The following is an 8,162-nucleotide window of genomic DNA, read 5'->3' as shown; positions in this document are numbered from 1 at the left end:
CCGGATCCTTGACCCACTGATCAAGACGAGGGATCAAACCTGCATCCTCATGGATACTAGTCAGGTTCTTAACCCACTGAGCCACAATGAGAACTCCCACATAAACTTCTTTTTAAAGGACTAGATAGTAAATATTTTTGACTTTGTCACATCTGTCACAACTACTCAACTCTGCCATTGTGGGGCAAAAACAGAGACAGACAATATGTAAACAAGTAAGTATGGCTGTGTTCCAATGAGATTTTATTTACAAAAAAAAGATGTCAGGATTTACCGACCCTTGGCTTAGAATAAGAGGAGTAGTAGTTACATGATTCAAATGCTTGATCACATCAGGCTTTGGTAGCCTGAGGTATCCATCGATGCAGGAGATAAACCTGCCTCCAGCATCAGATCAGGCACAGTGCAGAGATGGACACTGCCAGTGTTTGCCTCTCCAGTCCTTCTCTTTGAATGTCAGCCACGCTACAAAATCCCACCCCATTCAAAAGCCTTGGGTGTAAGAAAGCGCCACGTATTAGTAAAATTCGAAGGGAAAATGCCAGCTGCCTTAGTTTACATTCTCCAGCTATTTCACAGAGAAAGCCTTGATCCTTTGTTACCTGCAGGGGGAAGAGCACCTTCCATTCTTATGTCCTCCCAGAAAAAGTGACAGATTTGGCAAGATTAATATTCATAAGAGGTAATAGCATGTTAAGCTCCATGAAGAGAGAGACGATTTTTTTAAATTAGAAAAAAATCTTTTTTTTTTTTGTCTTTTTGCCTTTTCTAGGGCTGCTCCTATAACATACGGAGGTTCCCAGGCTAGGGGTCGAATTGGAGCTGTAGCCGCCGGCCTATACCACAGCCACAGCAACGCTGGATCCTTAACCCACTGAGCAAGGCCAGGAATCGAACCCACAACCTCATGGTTCCTAGTCGGATGCATTAACCACTGCGCCATGATGGGAACTCCAAAAAAAATCTTTTATTTTTGTAAAAGCAGTATATGTTTGGTCATGGCAAAAATTGGAAAATAAAATAGAAACATTATACTTCTACCACCCAGAAATTACCACTGTTAACAGCTTAGTATATACCTTTCCAGATCTTTTTCTAAATGTATATAATATATATGTACTTTCTACCAAAATGAGATAATACATGTACTTAAGACTTTGTAACTGCTTTTTTTTTCAGTTCATGATCTCCACTATTCCACATCAATACGTTTTTATGTCATCTAAAACCCATCCATATTCAAATTCATCTACTGTTCCCCAAAATGTCCTATGAGGCTAGTCTGTTCAAATTAAGATCCAATCTCAGGCCACACATTGCAACCTAAGTCTCTTTTCATTTAGAACAGTATCCTTTTCTCGGGATAGGAATTTTGTTTCCTGCTGTATCCTCAATGCCTTTAACAATTCTTGGTACAAGCAGTAGGAGCTTAAAGATTTGCCTAGTTGAGTAATTAATGAAAAACTCAGGGGATGGGGGAGTTTTCACCCTAGAGTTTATCTCACCCACCCATCACCCTCTGTCGCAATTTTACAGATAATAAAAATCAAGGCCCGAGAAGCAAAGTGACTTCCCAAGGTCACCCAGCAAGTACATGGCAATTGCTTTCCATTTCTCTGTGTATTCTATTAAACCAGGAGATGGCAAACTTCATCTGTGAAGGTCAGCCAGTAAATAGTTTAGGCTTTATGGGCCAAGAAGCGAAATTGAGGATATTATGTGGGTACTTACATAACAAGAGAAAAAAATCAATGTCCACAAAATTTGTATTGATGAAATCCAAACATAATAATAAATGACACAGTTTCGTAGTAAAGGTCTACTAATGAAAAGAACGGAACCGAGAATAACATTTGGTTTACTTGTGGTTGAAACTTAACGTTCCCTGTCATCAAACTAATCCTAAATGTTCCTCTGAAATACCATTCTTATCTGGCAGGTCATAGGTTGCCTACCTCTGTCCTATACTATGCTGCTTATCTGTGATTTGGCTTTTTCTTTCAAAGTCTGAATGAAAGTAACTTTCTTCTGAACTGACACTTGTAACTGGGTTCTGGCCTATTGAAGGTATATGATGGTACTAAAGTACCAATGAGGAAAACAATTCCTTGGCCGCTCTTTTAAAATGTATATCTTGTCTTATTTCAGTTACTCTGGTACCTAACTGTTGGTAAGGCCTGTCTTCTTCCATTTAAATGGTAAGGCGGGTTGCACGGGGACTGCAGCTTTCACAATTAGCCATATGTCAATACTGAATGGGGCTGACCAACCTAGAAATCACTGCAAATGAGGTCGGTGATTATCTGGCTTATGTCAAGGCTGATAATTTTTCTTTCTCAAATAAAAATATGCTATGCTATTTAAAGATATAGAAGTAAATATCCAAAGAACAAAAATAATAGAAACTGATTGCTTTTAGGGGGAGCAGGGAACCAAGAAGAACGCCAGGGACTCCTTTATTTATTTATTTATTTTTTACATTTTTTACTTTTTGCTTTTTAGGGCAGCACCTGCAGCATTTGGAAGTTATCAGGCTAGGGGTTGAATCGGAGCTACAGCTGCAGGCCTATGCCACAACCACAGCATCGTGGGATCCAAGCCATGTCTGCAAACTACACCACAGCTCATGGCAATGCTGGGTCCCTGACCCACTGAGTGAGGCCAGGGATTGAATCCACATCCTCATGGATGCTAGCTGGATTTGTTTCTGCTGCACAACAACGGGAACTCCTCCTTTTTTAAAAAAATAGCAAACCTTGCAGAAGTATTTGAGTTTTAAAAACTGTGTACAGGAGTTCCTGTCGTGGCTCAGCGGTAATGAACCCAACTACTATCCCTGGCCTCGCTCAGTGGGTTAAGGATCTGGTGTTGCTGTCACCTGTGGTGTAGGCTGCAGATGTGGCTCAGATCCTGCGTTGCTCTGGCTGTGGCGTGGGCCAGCAGCTGCAGCTCTGATTAGATTCCTAGCCTGGGAGCTTCCATATGCCATGGGTACGGCGCTGAAAAGACAAAAAAAAAAATGTACATATATAATTTTGAGAAAAATACACGAAAGAAAACCAGAGGCACATTAAAGCCCCTTCTAGAAATGGCTTCTTTAATACTTTCCTACACACAAAAATAAACTCAAAATGGCTTAAAGACTTAAATATAAGACATGACACCATAAAAATCCTAAAAGAGAACATAGGCAAAATGTTCTCTGGCATAAATTGTGGCAATATTTTCTTAGATCAGTCTCCCAAGGCCAAAGAAATAAAAGCAAAAATAAATAAATGGGACCTAATCAAACTTATACGTTTTTGCACAGCAAAGGAAACCAAAAACAAAACAAAAGGACAACCTACGGACTGGAAGAAAATATTTTCAAATGATGTGACCAACAATGGCTTAATTTCCAAGATATACAAACAGCTCATCCAACTCATTATCAAAAAACCAAACAACCCAATCAAAAAATGGGCAGAAGACTTAAATAGACATTTCTCCAAAGAAGACATACAGATGATCAACAAGCACATGAAAAGATGCTCCACGTCACTAATTATTAGAGAACTGCATACCAAAGCTACAATAATACACACCGGCCAGAATGGCCATCTTGATCAAAAAGTCTACAAATAATAAATGCTGAAGAGTGGGGGGAGAAAAGGGAACCCTCCTACACTGTGGGCGGGAATGCAAATTGGTGCAGCTACTATGGAAAATAATCTGGAGTTTTCTTAAAAAACTAAATATACGGTTACCAGCAATCCTACTCCTGGGCATATATCCGAAAAAGACAAAAGCTCTAATTCAAAAAGATAATGCACCCCACTGTTCACAGCAGCACTATTTACAATAGCCAAGACATGGAAGCAACCTAAATGTCCATCAACAGATGAACAGATAAAGAGGATGTGGTATATATATAATGGAATATTACTCAGCCATGAAAAAGAATGAGATATTGCCATTTGCAGTAACATAGATGGACTTAGAGATTATCATCCTAAGTAATTCAGACAAAGACAAATATATGATAACGCTTACATGTGGAATCTTTAAAAATGATACAGATGAAGTTATTTACAAAACAGAAACAGACTCATAGACATAGAAAAGAAACTTATGGTTACCAAAGGGGAAGGAGGGGAGGGATAAATTAGGAGTTTAGGATTAACAGATACACGCTACTATATATAAAATGGATAAACAACAAGGACTTACTGTATAGCACAGTGAACTATATTCAATATATTCAATTTGTAATAACATAATGGATAAGGATCTGAAAAAGAAAAAAATATACATATATATTACTGAATCACTTCACTGTACAACTGAAACACAATATTGTAAATCAACTATACTTCAATTAAAAAAAACACTTTCTTCCATCCTCCCCCCTAGGTTGTTAGGTGTCCCTCTTCTCTGCTCCCCACAGCATCCCATGCTCAACTCCATCAGAGCACTTAACACATTGTACTGTACTGACCTCTTTCTCTGCCTATCTCCCTGAAAGAACTATGTATGAGCTCCTTGCCCGGAGGGGCAATGTATTATTTATTTCAGCTCCTAGATTAAAGTAATAAAACTGGTATTCCTTACAGTGAAGTGCAACTAGCTAAACCAAATACCACTCAGTCTAGGCAAATTAACATCACAATGAGATAAAAACAAAACAAGGGTTGGTGAGGATGGAAACTGGAACCTTCATACATTTACTGATGGGACTATTTAGTGCAACCACTTTAGAAAACAGTCTGTAAGTTCCTAAAGATATTAAACATGTAGTTACCGTATGTCCCAGAAATTCCACTCCTAGACCAGGGAATAAGTGAACATGGATCTTGCTCTCCCTGGGGGGTAGGGGGAACAGAGAGAGAGAGAGAGAGAGAGAGAGAGAGAATCAATCCAGGGCAGGGTGTTGTGTTATGATAGAGGTCTGCTAAGGGTGCTACAGCAGTGAAATCAAGAGAACTGAAAACCTATGTCCTCACAAGGATTCACCATAGGATTCCTCATAAGAACCAAAAAGTGGAAATAATGCAAATGTCCATCAACTGATAAATGAATAAACAAATGCAGTATATCCATACCATGGAATATTATTCGGCCATAAAAAGCCATGAGGTACTGATACATGCTGCAACATGGATGAACCTGGAAAACCTTGAGCTAAGTGAGAGAAGCCATTCACAAAAGACCACACACTATACCATTCCATTCACACGAACTGTCCAGGAAAAGCAACTTTAGAGACAGAAGGCAGCTAAGTGGTTGCTTAGGGCTAGAGGTGCAAATAGTCTTTTAGCAATTGGGGACGGGGTGATAAAAATGCCCTAAAACTGGATTGTGGTGACGGTTACACAACTCTGTAAGTTTACTAAAAATAAATGTACACTTAAAATGAGTAAATGAAATGGTAGGCACAGTATGTGGCTCTTTAAAAAACAAAATCCCTCAATCTATTGCATTATTTACTTTTTACATTAACTTTTTTCCTCCACCACAAGACCTGGTAAGAATTGTGGTGAATGAGGTGTCTGAGGCATTTTTGTCGGTTGGGGCTTGAGGTTTTGCTGACGGATACATCCAAGTCAGCATCTCTGAAAAACGGGTATCCCATTGGGTGATCCCAATGTGCAGTCTGGTTAATCCCTGGCCTGCCAGTTTAAGCTTAAATGTGCCTAAGACCCCTACTCCAAGCAATAAACTGTAGTTAGGTCACAAATTAACTTCTAGCAACTCTCAAGCCCTGTTAACAACCAGATGAATTGTTCTAGGACAGCATGTCTGTGAAAATGCTTATATATAGATAAACATTTATATATGTGTGTGTGTGTATGTATATATATACACATTTATATATCTATATTTTGCAATTTGGTCACTGCTCCCTGGGCAGTAACCTGCCGAAACATCGAAAAGATACAAACTCCACACTAAGCCTGCCCCCGCCCGGGGGCACTCCTGGGGAACCGCTGGGGTACACGTCTCCAAGGGTGCTGAGGAGGTGCAAGGGGACATAACAGCACCTCTCCGAGCCAGCGGTAAGCATGGGACCAAGTCCCTCCTCTATGTGTTGCGGGATGGACAAAAACTGCCACAAAATCAGGGCGAGGTGTCTCCTCCCAGGGCCTCCTGGTGCCCGGGAAACTCACGCGGCTGCTTGTCAGGCTCGCCAGGAGGTTTCAGACAAGGGCGCCCAGACTTCTGTCGCCGCGGGCGTCCCACCGTGTGGCCGGCGCAGAGCAAAGGGAGAAGGCGACGGAGGAAGGAAAGCAACCCGAGCAGGATCGCAGCTGTCCCGGGCTCCACTCTGCAGCCCTCCACGCCCCCGGCGCCCGGCTACCTAACCGGGTGGCCGCCGCCCCACCCGGGTCGCGCGATTGTGTGGTAGCGCCCCCTAGCAGCCGGAAGCGGGCAAAGCCGGCGCGGCAAGCACCGGCTGGTCGGAGCATGCGCAGACGGTCGGGCGACTTCCGGTCCGCGGAGCCACGAGGGCCGAGACCGAAGGCTCTGCGGCGGAAATGGCTGTTCTGCGGGACCCCGGGCAAAGTCGCGATGCTGTGGGGAGCTGACCCAGACCAGAGCTAGTATAGGTGGAGGCGTCCTCCACCCCTTCCTCCCTTCTTTCCAGAGGAAAAAGCACCCCAAAGAGGACAGAAAGGCCAAATAATGATCTTGAGTCTGGATCCTAGCTCCCTTCTGCAAAAAAAAAAAAAAAAAAAGGAACAGAATAAGGCAGTTTAGTTGAAGATGATTTTTCTGGACGGTCTGAAAAAAATGCATTTGTAGCCGCATGAATGTGAACTAATAATTACCTTCCTGAGAATCCGTTTCTTCCTCTTATAAAAGGGATAATAATAGTGCCTACCTCAGAAGGTGTTTGTAACGATTGAATAAAATCATCCACCTAAAGAGTTTAGTAGACTGTTAAAGTCAGCTATTTAAATGATTTCTCAGGGCTTAGCAAACACCTAAAAAGAGTAGGTGTCATCTTTCCTCGAGATTCAGGGAAACGAACAGATTTTGACACCACAAACACACACCTAAGGTGAATTATTCATAAAAAATGTTTTGTATAGAGAATTAAAATAGTCCATCCCCCTGCTCAGCCTAGTCACTGAGAAACAAAACCACACTTTGCTACACAAACATGGCTTTGCTAGGCCACTGTCTTCATTGGCTTTACTTTTCCAGGACTCACTCCTCTGTCAAGGCAAATGGTTTCTTCGCCACAGGAACATCCCCAGAGATCCATCAACCCTTCAATAGAAAGCATCAACAGTTTGCCCTCTGAAACTCTTTAAGTCCCTCTCCTCAAAACCTTCTCTTTGGAGTTCCCCTCATGGCACAGTGGTTAACGAACCCGACTAGTGAACCATAAGGTTGCCAGTTCAATCCCTGACCTCGTTCAGTGAGTTAAGGATCCTGCGTTGCCATGAGCTGTGATGTAGGTCACAGACTCGGCTCGGATCCCACGTTGCTGTGGCGTAGGCTGGTGGCTACAGCTCCGATTTGACCCCTAGCCTGGTGAACCTCCATATGCCGCTGTCGAGGACCTAGAAAAAACAAAACAAAAAACCTTCTCCTAGACTGTTGGTATCATGATCCTTACCCAATCCTAATCAAGTCGCTGAGTTGAAAGACCCTCTGCCTTAAGCTAGGCTTTCATTTCTCAATAAATGACGAGCTTCCCTTCCTCTCTGAAACACTGGCAAAGCTCTGTGAGATGGGGTTCTCCCTTACTGAAGGAAATGATAAATTCAGCATTGTCATATCAACAGGTGTTTTGGTGATATTCGGGAAGCCAGCACTTGACAGTTTTGAAGACCCTACTGTCATCCAGTGGAGCTGAGATCTCAGCCCTACAGCTCAAGACCTTCAACTTGGAAACAGTGTGTGCCTCTGAGTCCTTTTTGATCTCCCGCTTGGAGCTCTCTGACTGCAACGGTAAGCTACATAGGTTTCACACTGGTTAGAGCTCTGATCCCCTTGAGCTCCCAGTTGCTGAGGATACTAGTCCTAAAACCTACACATCACTCCCCTGTGAGAAGCCATTCCTGACACCCTGGATCATAGGGCTCTATTCTGTGTTTTAACAGTCCCCTTCCTTATACCTGCCAGGGCTCTCAGCACTCTTGTTTTATTGCAGTGAGCTACTGCGCTTAATG

General features: G+C 42.5%; 1 long non-coding RNA gene across 1 annotated transcript; it reads right to left on the bottom strand.

The window, feature by feature from the left end:
* Positions 1 to 4,209: 4,209 nt before the first annotated feature.
* LOC125118926 (uncharacterized) lies at positions 4,210 to 6,358 on the bottom strand. The gene is made up of 3 exons (XR_007132917.1): positions 6,147 to 6,358; positions 4,781 to 4,841; positions 4,210 to 4,270 (listed from the first exon to the last, which is right to left on the bottom strand). It is a non-coding gene; the product is annotated as an uncharacterized LOC125118926 (long non-coding RNA).
* Positions 6,359 to 8,162: the final 1,804 nt, after the last annotated feature.

Source organism: Phacochoerus africanus, chromosome X, assembly GCF_016906955.1.
Source record: "Phacochoerus africanus isolate WHEZ1 chromosome X, ROS_Pafr_v1, whole genome shotgun sequence".
NCBI classification, from domain to species: domain Eukaryota; kingdom Metazoa; phylum Chordata; class Mammalia; order Artiodactyla; family Suidae; genus Phacochoerus; species Phacochoerus africanus.
This window is presented reverse-complemented; position numbering and strand designations above follow the sequence as displayed.